Raw genomic sequence first — 17,540 nt, forward strand, 5'->3', positions numbered from 1 at the left:
CCATACTGATAATGTGCAAAAATGGCTTCCATACATGATTTTTCCTAGTCCCAAACTGGTCAGTCTGGGATACCAAGGTTACACCATTCCTCCATTTCCTGCCTCAGTGCTCTCAGAAGCACTGAATGAAGGTCCAAGATCTTGATCATGTTCACACACTTTATCAGTTTGGGGCACAGAATCTGAAAACCTTGACCAAAGCTGTAGTATAGAGACAGGAGCTGATGAATTTTGCCCTTTGGTGGGTCCAATATCTAGATAAATCTTGGCTATGCTTTCTTGAGGAATAGTTGAAGATGGGGAATTGATTTTAGTAAGTATTAAGGACTAACACAAACATCGCCAAGCTTCAGCTTCAAATGCCATGTATATCTTAACTTTTGCTGTCTCCTGTATACAATATCTAAAAAGTGTGTATGTGCACTTGCATAGATACTGCAGCTGAAAGGACTGTTGTAAACCAGTATGCCACATCAGCAGTACAAGGTAGGTATGGCATGAAACCGCTTTCTAGAAAAATGAAACGGGATGGACTTTTTTCTTCTTTAGACTGGTACTTTGAAACTTGCAGCTGAAATTTTATACTCATGGAAAGGACAAGAGAAAAAAAACTTATTAGTCATGCTGCTTTTACACTTCTGGAGAATGCACAGATGCCGTGGTGAGGTTCACCCTCTACAAACCTGTACAGGGTAGAACAGCTTTACTAAGCAATGGTACTATTTTTCCCTTGTGAAAGAAAATAAGGAAGAGAGGACAAGGGGTCGTGATACTGACAAATTAATCAGAAGTTGTCTGCAGCAAGTAATAAATGAAGTGACATTAGCTGAAGGAAGTCAATACCATGCAAGTGAGCAAGTCACTTTCCAAATGTCTCTTGAGTGACCAAAAGCAGTAACAGACTTAAGCTTTAGCTGACTTCACAGGAAACACAGTTCAACAGGGAAGAAACTCTTCACACATCAGCTATGCTGGAAACAAATCAAATGCATCCCCTACTATGGAACAAGAAATGAAGCTCAAAGGTATCAAACCCACAAACTTAATTCTTCCTGTTATATTTTGGCCATTCAGCTTCACAGAGTTTTCATTTCCTATTGCGAAATGATGGAGAAGTGAAAGGCATGGGGAGTCTGTAGCTGTGCTTGTATGTAAAGAGAAGGAGAGATTAAATGACGGTTTATGCAAGATAAATTACATGGCAAGCTAAAGGGACACAGGAAGAAAGGAGAGCTTTGGAAGCTTACTGAGGAAGATAAATGAAATCAGTAATAGGGAGTGTCTTTGGAGGGCAAGCGGGATGGAGGTGGGGAGGAAGAGAGGCTTGGTAAAGTCTGGGGAATGTTTCAGGAGACCAGCTCTGCTGGAGGAAGAGCACAGAGATGGGCATGACACAGAACCCATGGATTAGCAGCAAACTAGCTAGGTAGCAGTACAACAGGCTTTTTTTTTTTTTGCTTAAAAGTATATGTGTGCAGTTACCCCAATATGCCCACATGTAGGAAACCTGAAGAGCCTGCAAGAGAACTACAAGGACAGTTTACTACACCAAGGATTAATTTTTTTTTTGGAGGGGGATAAACTATTTTGTTAATATGGCACATGCTGCAACACCTTGTTAACTGAGTACGTAGTATTTGTGATGACTCTTACAGACTGATTGGTTTGGAACCCTCAAAAGAACAAGCAGCTGCAAGACAAGCTTCTGCACAGACGTGCCTCTTTTTCACCCTGCCAGCAGCAATCTTCCAGGGGGAAAAGTCCCTGTTTATTTCAGATTCAGACCTCCAAAGGGTCCCCTGGAGGCAGAAGTGGGATTGGTGAAAAGGTTATCTTGCCATTATGAAACTCAGAAGACATAAGCCAGAGCTGCTCTCCATCTAGCCATTGGGTGGCAACAGTCTGGCAGGGAGCAGCAATTGCATGTCAACAGCAGCAGGCACCTTGCTAAATCCCTAAGCCTTCAAAACATGGAACTATTCCCATTAAAAAGCCAGGAAAACTCTCAGAAGCACGTTATTGTTTTAGTTATGTAAATGAAAGCTGACTTTTGATTTTATTGTCTTTTTCATGGCCAGATAACATTCCATAATTATATATATTCTGCATTTCTATGACTCTTCCTCCTTTAAAACTATGAGCTGTATTTTTTATGTCCTGGATCAGACCTGGGAAGCATCCTGCCCTATGCGTGGACTTCTTCCCTGATCAGCTTCAGCTGCACTTTACTGATGTGGAAATACTTGTGTTTAGCCAATTTTGCAGTCACATCCCTTAGTGCTTCTTGGCCTGAAGAGAGGAGAGGATACTCCGTCTTGTAATGGTATGGTTCATGTCTGATAAACATTTTGGAAAAGCTAAAGTGTAACCAAATCAAAGCACCACTCTCCTTAAGTTGAAGTAAAACTTTCCTATTTCAATTTTTCATTTCTGCATTCTGGTTTCATGGTGCCAAGCGCACACAAGGAGAAGTCACTATTTCCAGACCAAAAATTACTCATAGCAGTCTGTTCTAATAATAAAAGAAAAAACCGACCACCAACAAAAAACAACACAAACCAAACCACAAAAAAACTTAGGTGAAACAGTAATTAATTGCTACTTACTTACAGAGATCTGGATATAGCATTTAAAGCAAAGTTAGCTTAACCCTCAACTCTTTACTGAGCACTCAAAGTACTAAGTACCACTAAAAGCTAATTCTATTTTCTTTAGGACAGCAACAAAGCCTGCCTGTCTTTGTCAAGAGTGAATTTTAAACCTAATGCTCCAAGTTTTTATTATTCAACTAGTTTCCTTAAGCACCAGCCTGAAAGATAAAGCAGTTGGTAACAAGCTATTTCACTAGTGTTTATTGTTGATCTGAGCATCTCTTCCACCCTATCCACAAACAGCAAATACCAGTCTGAGAGCTGCCAAGACGTTTAGTAGACATCACCCCAACACTTCACTCAAACATGGTTCTTGGGGTCTCAGCTTTCTTTGCTTTCATCATGAAGCTCTGCATAACAGTTTTCCCCAATATTTATTTATTCTATCTCTTGCTTTAGATGATTCTACTCCACAAATTATCTAGATTTCCTGAACTATTCTTCTGGCTCATCCATGAATGCTTCTGGAAACCCAGTCCAAAATACTTCATTTGGCATTCTTCACTGGATAGGATGTTGGAAAGAATATTGTGTTTGCTCAACTCAATAAATTTTTAGTTAGTTAATAAAATATTATTTTATAACTCAGTTCAAGGGTAGTAAAAGGTGTTTGGATTTGCAAATATAAGTGAACTATTGTAGTATAATTCTATAAAGCCATCTCAGCTTGAGGAAAAGCTGGTATACCCAAACGTTCTTCCAATTACATTTTTCTAATTAATAAAAGGTATTTTTTCTCCTTAAAAACTTAGTCTTGACCGTGTCCTTGGGCCACCACAGGTGCTTAAAAGTTCTATGAAATAATTTTATTTCAGTTTGCCCTCAGGAGAAGATGAACCAACAGAGATCACTGTGCTTTTCACAGTAATATGACTTTGAGCCCAGGCAGAAAACAGCCATTTGGCATGTGAATTCCGATACAAATCTGAACCCTCAGTTCCCATTTCTATATGTTCCATTTATGTTTTACTTATGCTTTAGCCTATATTTTTGCTTCAGATACAGCATTTCTTCAATATTAAATATATAATTTTTCATTTTAATTTTCATTTCATTCTCCAACATACTTCATGCTTACTCTAATACAATTCCACTCAGGTCACATCCTCTAGAGCATAACTGTTCAATCTTGGTAGTAGTCCTGTTTACTGAATTTAATGAAAATACAGATAGAAAAATCTGCCCCATCCCATGGTGACTCACCAAGAAAACTGAGATTTGAGAAATGTGTCTTCCTTTAGACCTATAATTTAAGTTAAATAATGACCTTGATTCACAAGACTTTCCAATTATATTTACAATAGAGTTTAACTTACAAATAAAAAAATAAATTAGATCAATTACAATTCACTCAAACATATCCTATAGCATAGGTTTGCATTTTGATCCTGCAGTTATGCATGCACCGCGCTTTATCTAATTGCAAAGCTTCTGTTGCTTCTATTGAAATCTGGTAATAGAGACAGGAGACAGCATGAGGAATGTGCTCTTTGACGTTCAGGAGCAGCTCACTGGATGGGATTTGTCCCACTCAGATCTGGAGATAAAAGCTGTCTCCAGTGGATCAGACACCTGCCCATACAATCTCTTGGTTATTTCTCTGCACCAGAAAGTCTCTGACTGCACCTTAGCGATCAGAGACCACAGGGTATTCACACACACACAGGCACAACCAATCTGAACAAGACAAGCCTCAGATTTACTTCGCCGCCAGGAAATTTTGAGACTGGAGGGAAAATTTATCAAAATTTCCACAGAATAGGGAACATTGGGGCAGAAATATTTGGGAACATCTTGTCCTTGAATTTTCTGGGAATAAGCTCTACCCTGCTCAATTGAATAGCACTGGTGAAATAGAATTTCAAATAAATGAAAAAAATAACCCCAAACCCACAATCTCTTGAGGACTAATGATAGGCTATATGATTAGCCATGGTACACACTAAGAACTTTTTCCTTGCAACTTATTTTAGATTAATTTTACACTTCAGGTGAAGGGTTCATCTGCAGTACTACACTTGCTCCTGCCTTCCTATTTTTAGCTGACTCCATTTGTTTCCTCAGTGTCTCTGTTGAAAGGATACCATTGATCACAGCGATTGATAAACCTCCCTGAATGTCATGCTATTTCAATGTGTCTCTTTTTCCTATGAGAATAGGTCTAACAAGTGAAATTCATACTAGTTATAAGCCTAAAGAAGTTAATAGAATTACACCTGGGATTCATTTGGTTTAACTTCTTTAGTCTTTCAATATACTTCTATTTTATGAAAGTATGAATCATCTCTATTACCCTCCAATGCCTTTAGCCTAGGACATTAAAACAGTCTTCCTATCTTAGAGCTTCATGGGTTTAGACTAGTTTGGTAAAATAGACATTTTTTGATCAAAATTCTTGTAAAATATACTAAGGAAATTATTTTATGATCTCCCTGAGGTTGCTCAGCAATTGAGGAAAACTATTGTCTCTCAAAAAAGTAAGGCCTAAAAGCAAATCCTTATTTCCAAATACGATACCCTGTCTGTTGTTCAAGAACACCAAACAGTCATTTCCAAGGCATGTACTGGACTGCCAGTCAGATAATTTCCACACAGTTGAATGAATGTATTTTAAATCATTTCCGTTAAAATGATCTCTAATTAAGGCAGATGGCTTTAAGAGAGCCTTTTCCATTTTGGTAAATGATCCTTCAGTAAACATGCCCGGCTATCAAAACACCTGGATAAAGTGCTTCAAATAAGGACCAAACCCGGTGTACTCATACCCCAAATGATAATGAGGCTGGGAAAACAACCAGTACATACAGGATCATTTAAAAGATGAACAGTAGAAAGCTACAATGTGCCTTTTATAAATGACTTGAATGAAGTATGGCTGGACTCTCCAGCTATTTTAGCTGGAATACCACCAGGCATAGAACTGTTATTTAGCTTTCTTAATCTACATGGGCCATTGATGCTTAAGGAAAAGTGGAAAGATAGAAATCAAAATATAAGAAAGCCATCAACTCTTGCTCCTGTTTGTCATACAAGCAACATGAGTTGGGAGGTCGACATAGTGAAGCTTTTGGTTTTAAAAGTTTAACAATCAGCTTGCTTTCTTCTTGTCTATTACTTTGGATTTAACATTTAGTCTGCTATATTCGGACTGAGAAATGGGTTTAATTTTGCCATGTCAGACCAGAGCCATTCTTCCACAAGGCGTAGCAAAAGCAACAAGCAAGATCTATCTGAACAAACGTTTTTGCTTTGCTTTCCTTTGGAGCAGAATTGGATAGGATTTTCATACTGAAAACTGTTTTCCATCGTAAAGGAATCTGCACTTCCACTGCAAAAGGGTCTGTTGGAACCACGCTGTTCCTGAATCACATCAATTTTAACCAACTTTTTTATTAAGTCCAAGCAAGAGAGAGCCCACCAACTGCCGCCAAAGGGTTGTTGCCTGTAGTCAGGGGCTGGCACAGGGTGGGAGGACAGTCAGCTGGAGTTTCTGTGGGTCTATGAGCTCTGATGGTTGGGCTCTTCATTACCTCTCAAGTTCACACTTGCTGGTTTCATCCCCACAAGCACACAAACACCTCACCGGGAGTCCTCACCCTAGAAAGAGCCTGTGTACAGCCCCAGTGGTACAGGGCATTTCTTAAAATGTCAGGAGGACAGGAAAGCCCAGACCTTGCTTGGCTTTATCACAGGAGGGTGGTTCCTTTGTGCCCTCATCTGGCTCTGAGACCAAGATGGTCAAACCCTAGCAGCCACACAGGCCATGCAGATGGAGCATCCTCCACCTCCACTCCTCCCTCCCTTACCCTGAAAGATGCAGCACCAGCCCTGCCTCCCCTCCTCCTGCCCTCCCATGACAGCAAACACCTTCCCTCCTCTTTCTCTGTCCTTCTACAGCACCGAATTCCCCACACACCCCTCAGGACACTCTCACTCCATGCAGAATGTGCCAGCCTCTCCCACCCTGCCCACAGCAAGAACCTACACTGTCCCTGCAGAGGCTCTTCCCCAAGGTAGCTCCACACGCGAACCTCCTCCCAGAAAGACAGAAAAATGAACAACACAACCCAGAGAAGGGGAGTTAATCACATCTGCCATTTCATCCGCTCATGGAAGGCACTCCGATGCCGAGGAACGAGGCACCCGAAAGAACCCATTTCCAGTTGGTTAAAGATTACTTTTCAGCACTGACATTTGGTAGCCTTTGGATTTTATGTTTAATTGGAAATACCACCTTTGCAAGTTCCTCTTAGGATTTTGCAGCCTCCTTGGCATTTGGCCAGTGTGTATATACCTGTGTAACATGTGTGAGCTCAGGAACTGCTGAATGCTCAGAAAAAAATTTTCCCATCAGCTAAGCTAATGACCTCTTCTAAAAATGTCTATGAGCTCTGAACATTTCCTTTTTTAGCTTTGCCAGCGTTATATTACACCCTGACACCCAGCAGTGTAACTTAATTTCTCTCCTTTTCTTCCTATGCAAATTCCTCAGAAGTGGATTTTTTCCCGTTTTGTCTTATTAAGCACAGAAAGGGAGAGAAGGAGAAAAACAGATAGGCATTACTACTGAGTGAATCTTTATGCAAACTGATACTTCTGTTTCTACACAGACTGAAATCAACACCAAGATCATTTTGGAGAACACATGCTACAAAGATGCATCTTTCGCAGCAACACACAGACCTAATTGCATTGCTTAACGGAAACTCCATGGGAGTTTTGTTTGTAGAAGAATGGAGCTGAGCTTTTCAAAACAAAAACCTGGAAATTATACTGACTGACAAGTGCGGATCTTTGGGGGGTTATGCTAATGTTGCAGCATTAAAAAAACATTTACTCCTTGTTTTATATACTGGCATTTACTTCTGCATTAAGACCTATTATCTTTGAAAGGTCAAAAATAAGAAGGATGCTTCCTGTGCTTTCCTGATGAGTGCATATCCTTAGAGATGGTGGATTCTCTCTTTTTCTAAACTCCACTCAAGATTGGACATGAGTAGAGCCCACATCTCCTCCATAGAGTCTTGCATGAATCTGGGTTGAGAACTGCAGATGGTGTGATTTCAAGGGGGTTTTGTTGGGTTTTTTTTCTTTTCCTGCAGATGACCTCTTGTTCTTGAAGAGCTACAAAAGATTACAGGTACCATGGGAAACATTTTTCTCTGGTCTTCTCTGCTACATTTTTATGGCTCACTTTAAAATGAACAATGGAAAGGTCTGCTTTATTTATCTCTTGTGTTTTCCTCAAAAAAAAAAAAAGCAAAATAATTGTGAATTTTCTTGATTGCAGATGAAAAGACAAGACCTTTTACCGAACAGACCTATGCTATACTCATTTTGAAACTATGGGTCACATTTCTGTTCCTTATAACATCAACCAAACCACTACAGATTTGTTCAATGAAACAGAGGTTTAGGAGAGAGCTGACAGAAAATAAACCTCTGCAGATGTCCCTTCACAAAAGCCCTGCTCATTCATTCTGATGGGGGGGAGGGGGAAGAAAGAGCAAGATTTATTCCCGCCTTAGAAGTTTCAGCACTCCTCCCTAAACTGCGAAGAGTCCCTCAAATTTGTGAGGACTGTGTGAAGGCCACGTCCAAGCACAAGCAGGTATTTGTCCCCTGTTCAGAGCTGTATTCAGTGTTCCATCTCAGATTTCTCCTGGTCACAGAGAGCTCCAGAAACTTGGCTGTGATACAGACGTCTCTACAGGGCTGACCTGACAATCTGCGTTTGAAGGGCCACATGAACAGTGTCACCTGATGAATCCCTCTTCCCCTCTGAAGAAGGAAGAGACGCACCCACAGAGAAACCAAACCCATTTCTGAACTTCTCAGCAGGAAACCCCCAAAAACTCTGACAGCCACAGTCAAAGAACAAAATTTGAACACTTAATCTAGAGTCCTTTTGTTTTTTAATCTAGAGTCCTTTTGGTTTTTTTATATCCACATTTAATATACCTAACAAGATGCTTACTCTAGTGTTTCAAAGGAAGCCTAGAATAGATGGTTTCTACAATGTGTAAAGCCCAGCAAGCGGGAGAACATTGGCCAGGCTACTAACATTTTAAAAAAATGGGAACTTCTCTGTTTGCTTAGTCTGGTCAAGGCAGTATGGAAACAAGCACAGCTATTTAACTAAAGGTCATTAGGAATGGTAGATGCTTATAAACCCTGTTAAGATATTTTTACAACAGCCTAAAAAAGGTAGAGAACACAAATGTTAGAATAGATCGAATAAGAGCATAAGAAAAAAGCTACTTACAGAACAGCAAAAAAGGGCCGATGAATACCAGAGACACCCAGGAACAACTAGAACATGATCTCAATGTCTGGCTTTCAGCTGACTACAGCAAAACACTAAGGCAAAGCTGAACCGTTGCCAAGAGGGAAACAAAACTTGAGCACATATAAAATAAACAAAGAGACTACAAACCCACATACAGGAGGACACACCTTACAGGTATACTTTTGGACCTCAGCCCTTCCATTCAGGGCATTTCTGGTACAAAAATAAGTACCTAACAACTATGTCATAAAATGACTTCTCCATCCTCCTATAAAGGAAGGTGAATCTCTCTGCACCAGCAGTACGGCTACATTCACCCCAAAGGTGACAACGGCTGCCTGGACACCAGGTAAGAAAGCAAGCTGTGTCTGTTCAAGGGCATTCTGCTGTCCAAAGCAACAACACGTAACTATGGCACAAAAACTGCTTTCACACTATTACAAGATAAATAATACTTTCCCACCGCATTTTCAGCATGTCTACAACAGAGTTAATATTTCAGCATCTACACGCAGAGTTTCACAGCACACAAGAAAGCTCCCTGGAAATAACTATCCTGCTTAATTTTGTATTAGCCATCAGCTGATTTGCACGGGGAACCAACCAGTCTGCAGGGAAGAGGGTCATCTAGCATGTTTTCTTGGCAATCTGCCCAAGTCTGCCCCCCAAAATGCTAAGTACCTTGAAGTTCACGGTTCAGGCATGCCTTCAGCCCCACAGCACGGTCTTTCTTGAAGCAGGGCTGAGCGCGAGCTACAGAAGAAAGTCACCACTCGAGCTGTAGACAATCTTACAGAGGAACATCCAGGAAGGTGCCAGCAGCTCTGGCTTCTACTGTCTCCTCAAAAATAACCGGCTGTCACACAACTACCAGAGAAGCAAATCACCACTGGAAAAGCCTTCCTGCTTTTAAAAATCGGAAAGGCTGAAATGAAGCTATACAAGTAAAAAAAGCTTCTCGCGTGCAGCGTACGTCAGCAGGAGGAAAAAAAGGAAAGGCACACTGAAGAAAAATTAACTTCTCAGTTGAGGAAATGACTCAACATTTTGTACAAAGTCAAGATAGCTTCCACCTGACATTTGTCAAGGGTCAGTCACTCACAGGTGGGGGACTGGGGGGAAGGTGGGTTTTTATTTACCACTGGAAAGGTTTCTTCCAGTACAGAGGACCCAAGCTGATTAAAACTCAACTGCTGTAAATCTAGAGCAATCTGACAGGAGTTACATTCCTCTGGATGTACACCGGGGCAGTTGAAACAGGGGTCTTAGCACAAACTGTTCACATTAGCCAACTACTTAGTTACTGAAGTTAAAGTGCGACATTTCAGTGGATGACAGTGGGATCATAAAGTCTGGTAGCAGAAACAGAAATTAATTTGCCTAGATACATATTCTTTTTTTTGGTATGGTATCATTTCTATTTCAAATGTTTAACCTAGACATAAAAAGAAGAGAAAAAAGGAAACAATTTGTTTAAATGGTTACACTGTTAGCCTTCAAATCACTTACTATTTGTTTGGGTACAGTGTGAAACCACACTAAAGTCTACACTTATCTATTCAACAGTTCAGCACTTGCTGAGTACAATCTTTTCTTCCCCATATTCTCTCTCTTCTTCCCTCTACACTTTCATATTAAGTGATAATACTTCATGAAACCCAGTACAAGCTTTGTGAAGGGCTCAGAGAATCTCTGCCTGTTCCACAGGTGCTAGTTATAAAAACGCTACTCCAAAAAGACATTAGAATAATAATACAAAGAAAGATCAGCATTTTTAAGCAGATAGGGGTTTGTCATGGAGAGATTACTGGATTTCAAAATACTGCAAAATAAATTGTACCACTTCTCAACCTCCACCTCAACATTTCTGCAACAGTAGCTGATACAATAGAGGGAACTGCAATTTCCCCCGAAGATTTTAGCACTCTGTAAAATTAGTCATCTTCTTGTGCTTGTTGATTATGTCTGTTTTATTGGGTTTGCTTAATTAACACTATCCAGAAGAAACTTCAATAACGTAACTGTCCTTGCCCACTGGTTATGAGATATGCTTCATTTATTTTACAAGTATAGTTGGCAAGGTAAAGCAAGAATGGGTTTCTAATTAAGAACCAGGATCTGAAGAGACTAGCGTGAATAAAGGCAGACAGAATATGTTACCAGGGTCACACCTACCTGTGCTGCGGCAGTGGAAAGGAAGTATGTGGTTGTCACCATGCTGATGCACACACACACACTCCAGCTGGGGTAATGCAATGGCTAAAGCCCCATTAGCCCCCTTTCCAGCCTATTTTCTTTCCTCTATTCCACCTCCTTTCAATAAATCAAGCCTGGTATCAGCAGGGAAGCACAAAATTGTGACTCTTATCTAAAGTTAAAATGCTCTCTTGTTCAAAATCTATTGCTCACCTGAAGACCAAACCGCATGCTTTTTAGTTCAGCTGGTATTACTGGACAAACTGTTGGTACAGTCAGTGCTCTGAACCACATCCTTAGCCCAAAACGCTTTCTTTGCATACATGCCCTTTCAAACCTGACATTTTATGTGTTGATTTTAGCTGGTTTATAGTTACCTAAGTGATGAGGAGAGGAAGAAAACAACATGCACATACAGAAGGTCTGTTGATGGGTTCTCTCTTTTCTATTTTAAAGTTCAAAAGCATATATATTATACATCTTTGCAGCTCTCCAGGGTTTCTACCAGCTAAAGGACAGATTCTTCTGAACTGCTACTGCAGCTTCCAAAACTGTGACTCAGCAACCACACGTTCACACTTAGAATTTTGGCAAGTGGCTTTGTGCCAGATAAACTAATGATCTAAGAGCTTCCTAATATGCAGCAGGATGCTTTAATGACAGTTTGCCCATTACATATGTAAGGACAGACTATTTGCTGTAAACTCAGATAAACTTTGTTGGTTTTGCAGCACTGGCAGCATTCAGGATCTCCCAAACAACATAATGTTTGGGTTGTGGAAAGTCTATTCTGGCATGTCATCATTTATTAAGGAACCGCTTTTAAATTTCTCAGTTCAAGAAATTTATTTTCCAAATAACATTGCTGAGACCTTTACTTGCTGACTTTTCCTATAGTAAGAAGTTCTATTTATTATTTTTTTAACTTCTCAACATGAGTTTAGTGAATTCGAGAAGCTCAATTAAGACCTTTTATAGACCAACCAAATTATCTTGTATGAAGTTTTTAAAGAAATGAAAATTAGACCATGAGATATATTACTGGGTTGAAGTCCAGAATGCTCTTAGGTTTATAAGATGCATATAAAGGCATTTCAGGTTATTTAAGTTGCCATTATTTTGTATTATTAGGCATGGATACCTCCACATCTCCTACATTGATGTCTGAGGACACGTATCATCCAAATTATTTTCTTGCTCAATGCTCTTGCCATAGCCATTAAGGTGAGACAACTAGGAATGAAAAGAAACATCTCGAAATTTCACTGGATATGGAACTGTTCAGGGTCATACCACAGCTGATAAAACCCCACTTTTCTACAAAGTGAATAAAGGTGGAGTTAAGCCTACTGCAAGCAGCCATATGTGAAGTCAAGCTTCTGTGGTGATGATGAGGGACCACTACTGTCCCTGGACCTCATTTGCCTCTTTTCTTGTTCCACAAACTGCAATTCTTCATAGCATCAGGGAGTGGATTTTTCTTCACTCTCTGGCCAAGAGCATGTGCATGTATGACAGGTTCCATGACACCTTTGCTTGAGGTACCAGACCTGTGAAGTAGAAAAAAGCCAAACCAAAGAACTAGATTCCAAAGTTTCCTCTGCCAAGTTGGATGCTTCAGAAAATTGCTTCACCCTACAAATTTAATGAAAGGAGAGCCACCTGGAACTAACCAACAGGTAATACCTGGGAGAAGGGCATCCCTAGGGATCCTACCCATCACATGCCTTGCTCTGGGATGCCAGCAAGCACTCACAACTACTCACAGCTCACTTCAGCCTACCCTCTGCAACAACTCCTTCAAATCACTAGGCAGGGTTCATTCCTCCTTTCGAAAACATGCCCAGAAGAGAATACCTAGTGATTTGAAGAAAAACTGTCTCTTAAGTGAATGCTTTGATCTCTAGGGAAGAGATTAAGTTGAGCAATAGCACTTTCCACTGTGCAGAGGTTTTGTAGCTGAAATTCTGCTCTTTTGACATCAACGTATGTTTTGCCCTAGTCTTTACACTTTAACCTCTAATACAATGCTTTCTTGGAGAGTGGAGAAAAAATATGTCACAGAAGTTTGGGTCAGGACTGGCATTAGTCAAGCCAACACCTGAAACAGAGAAAAAATATGCTTGAAACCTAAACACTGCTTCTGTAATTTATGCAGTGACTGTTCTTATACAGGAAGAAAGAGGCCTTGGAGTCAGCCCAATATGCACAACTTCCACCTTTCCAGCTGAGTACTGTAGAAACTGTGCTCATTTTGTCTCTACAAACCATAAATCCTTACTTGTCTTCTCTAATTAGCTCTCAACTGACCGGATAAAAAGTGTCCGCAGCACTGAGCTGTTAGAAAGGGGTTATACCAAACATGAGTAAAACTGAAACAAAAGTAAAGGAAAACACTGTATGTTTATTTAAGTAAGACTTGATACTAAAAACATTGACCATGCTGCAAGGAACTGCTGAGTATTTCTCCGAAATAATATTTTCCTTGCATTGCCAATATTACATTAGCAAAATCCCAATAAAGAGAGCACTAAGGAGGACCCCAACAAAACGCTGTTCTCTTGGAGACAACAGTCGCATAACATCTTAGGACTTTTACATATTTTTTGTAACTGAAGGTAAATGAAATCAATCGCAACACAGACCTGCTAATCTGATAATAGGGCAGTTTTAACTGCCTCTGTTACTACATGCTATGCTGACTCACCACAACTAATACTTTTACTTTCCTTACTCCCCTAGGTGAATGGTTACTAGAATTTGTCCCTGCCATTGAGGAGTTACCAGACCTACAAAGAAAGGAATGGGATTAAAAGAAAGTTGAAGTGTTAGTTTTCAATTACATGTATTATTTGCATGTACCGAACTCAAAAAGTCATTATTTACTCTGGAGAGTTTTTAGACAGTTTTAACACAATCACACTCAGGAAAAAAAATATGCCTCATGCCAGCCTTTGGTGAAGTTTAAAGGCATGGTATACATTAGTTTGTCAGGAATACTGGAGTTACAGCCCTGAAAAATGTAAAGAAGGTCCACGTAAGCTGTTAGACATACAGTACTCGAGAAAAATGGACCATCAGCATGTCCAAAATAAATAGAAGATAATTATGCAATTATTTTGGAAACTGAGCATCAATTTCTGTGTTTATCACTTCTACATCACCTGTGTGTCTCCTGCTACCACCTCAATCCCTGAATGATGACAAGCCGCACTGAGTTCAAGAGCTGGATCATCACACAGTGACGTCTGAACTGATGACAACATGTACTTCATCATACATCAGGAAAAGGCCCTTGGTTTTGGTCCCCTCACCAAATAGAAAGCCTATTTACTCAAGTTCTGCAAAGGCTTGTTTGCATTGCTTTTTTGGGGAGAAGTTCTCAGGCACATCCCAAGTTAATCCCTAAATTTGAAGTTGGTGAACTCTTAGCAACTGCAAACAGTGATGACCAGTTGTCAGGTAGCATAACTGGATGAAATGAAATTACTTTTGATAGACAAACTGATGATCCTACCTCTCTGTCAACCTAAGCCCCTGTGTTTTCTGGGAGAGACCCTTTGCTCTGCTTGTTGTCAGCCAATCTAACAAATTTCAGCTCCAAAAGTAACAATTTTGGGGAAAAGATGCAATACCAAACATTCAACAGTGGCCCAAAAGGAAGTGTCCTTGTTATATACTTTATCACAATTTTAGAAACTTTATATGTCACCAATCCATATTAGAAATCTGACCTTTAAGTCCCTTTAATTTTAGGAAAGAAAATAAATTCCACAATTCCTGTAACTTTATTTCACATTTATTATTAAGTCATTATTTCACACTATTCATGGGCACATTTCAGAAGATGTCTTTGCATCTGCCCATTCTGCATGGATTCTGACTCTGCTGCTCAAGAAAAAAACCCCACAAGCTGTGTTTTTCTGTCAGCTGAGGAGGGGAAGGGAACAAACAGCATAATTAGGAAGAGTACAAAGTAGTTCAACTTTATTCTGTTTAGTCTTCTAAAAAAAGAGTTCTGCATAGGTGAAAATGAATTATGGTCACTCCTTCTGAGACAACTAAAAAACCTAATTAAATCAAAGCAAGGAATCCTGCTTGACTTTCCTGAATACTTTATGAACAGTATGTTCGTAATAGGGGTGCATGAGACATGAAGAAAGGTCTGGGGGGAAGCAGACTCTGGTGGCTTCTCAGAGGCCACAATCTGCTGATGTTTGCTTCAGAATATCAAACGCAAATAAATTTAGGAATATTCTAAAATGTCTACAAGAAAAGGCGCAATCACCCCCTTTACAGTGAAAACAAGTTAACTCTGGTACAGAATCAGTCAAGGTGATGACTGGTCATCAGACACATTTTATACTTCCCTGATGCAGGAAGTCACTCCGTCTCTTGCCAATGGCTACTGTTTTGCTGTATGTGGCTTAATTTTTTTTCCCCCATCTGTCTTTTTGCCTAAATTAAATCCACTGTCTTTGGCTCATTTCCTGCTCCCGCTCCCAGAAATTGCTCCACTTTGTTTTGGACCCTGAGTACAAGTTCTTTGAACTTATTTGGGGCTAGAACATTAGACAGTATTATTTCTTCATTTGCTGAAGCAGAAATAACTTCATTTTTATTATACTCAACTACCTCAGCTAAGTGTTTGTTGGAATGTAGTTCTGCCTTCCTGCTAATTATTGCTATGGCTTCTTGCCAGCCGTCACTTTGAGAAGTTAAATACTAGCTTCCAGATGAGCAGCAATGCTAAAGACAACAGAACATCATTCTAAATAAAATAGATGACAGCATGAAAGGAAAGCAAAAACCTTCCTGCTGGGACAGTTGCCTACAAGTCCTGGCTAAGCAACTCTCTCATGAAGACAATGTAGAGTTTTGTCAAAATAGGAGTTTGTCAGCATCTCAAAATCAGCACACAGGGCTCACTTGGTGGAAAACAGCAGAGATATCCTGCATTACCTGTAGACCTCTAGGAGTGGGACAGGCTATGTAGCCAGAAGGTGTCTGCGACAAAGCGACAAGTAGAGGATAAAGCAAGGCTGAAAACACAGCGATACAAAATCATAGAGTATTTCAGGTTGGAAGTGACCTCAGGACGTCATCTACTCCAACCTCCTGCTTAAAGCAGTGTCAATCATTCTCACCACACTACTCGGGGATTTGTTCAGTCAGCTTTTGAATATCTCAAAGGATGGAGACTCACAACCTCTCAGGGCAACCTGTGCCAGGGCTTGACTGTCCTCATGAAGAAAAGGCTTTTCCTTACCTCAAGCCCAAATCCGCCCTGTTCTAATTCATGACCACAGTCTCTTGTCCTCCTGCTGTGCGACTCTGTAAAGAGCCTGGCTCCATCTTCTCAGTAACACCTTACAGGTATAGGAAGGCTGGTCTTAGGTCCCCCCAAAGTCTTTTCCAAGCTAAACAAACCCCCAGTCCCTCAGCCTCTCCTCACAGGGCAAATGTTCTTTCCCTGACCATCTTGATGGTCTCCTGTTCCACTTTATCAACATCCTTTTGGTAGGACAGGAGCAAAACTGAACAGACTTCCCTACCGGTCTGATGAGAGCAGCCCAGTATGTCATTACGCCTTCCTTAGTGAGTAATGTTTAGCTTGTTGCAGGCAATGCAGAAAGCGGGATACACAGGTCACAGTTACCAAGAGTTTTCAGGCTGAGCAGCTCACTCTGACAGGGGTGCAAAAGCTTGGGAACTATCAACTGATCCAGCAGGACCTGGTATTCTGAGAGCCTCCATCTTTTGTAAACTGGGCATGGTGACAGATTTCCAGTTCAGCTGTGAGACATGTAGAGCAGACCATGTGGTAATCCAAATCAGGCATCAAAAGTCAGCTTTTTTATTCAGAATAGGGCTGGCACTGAGTCTGGTTTCCAGATGGCTTTCTGTTGTGTGTTTCTGTTGCTTAGAGGAACACAGCAAAATCAGAAGGGAAAATCCTTCCCCACAAAGAAGCAAGAAATCAGGGAAAGAGAAGTAAAAACACAAAGAATCAGGCAATAAGCAGTAAGTTAAGTCACTTCCCACGTCACAGTTTTCTCAAATAAGGAACCAGCTGTGGAAGCTCTCACTTCTATGCCAAGCAATTCAGTGTTTCACCCTCCTGTCTGTAGTACCTTTGGCTGGCATTTTCCAGTATTATTTATACAGTCAGATGCAAAGCAGCCAATTAACATGCTTGTTATTTATTAACAAACATGGTCTTTGAAAGGACAGATGCTCTTGTTTACCATACCCTTAGATTTCAGTCTCCACATCAGTGTTTGTGCTCAATACCATACAAAGTCTGACTTCTTTTGTTCTTTATCTGCTTTTGTTACTTAATTTTTCAAACTGCTTGATGCCTGTATCAGGGTCTGGTTTAGTTGTTTCCATCTTTGGAAATG

The 17,540-nt window shown here is 40.3% G+C and overlaps 1 protein-coding gene across 11 annotated transcripts in view; it reads right to left on the bottom strand.

The window, feature by feature from the left end:
- The window catches only part of PKIB (cAMP-dependent protein kinase inhibitor beta), a 55,956-nt gene that overhangs the window by 11,721 nt on the left and 26,695 nt on the right, over positions 1-17,540 (bottom strand). The window contains exon 1 of one of the 11 annotated variants that reach the window (XM_080387951.1): positions 9,622-9,919. The exons of 7 other annotated variants lie outside the window; for them this stretch is intronic. The gene's annotated coding sequence lies outside the window, so the exon portion shown is untranslated. Of the gene's footprint in view, positions 1-8,174; positions 8,331-8,916; positions 9,044-9,621; positions 9,920-17,540 lie in introns of those variants that run through there. 3 more of the 11 variants (XM_080387946.1, XM_080387953.1, XM_080387945.1) reach the window with 3 other exon arrangements.

Source organism: Falco punctatus, assembly GCF_963210335.1.
Source record: "Falco punctatus genome assembly, chromosome: 5".
Lineage (NCBI taxonomy): Eukaryota > Metazoa > Chordata > Aves > Falconiformes > Falconidae > Falco > Falco punctatus.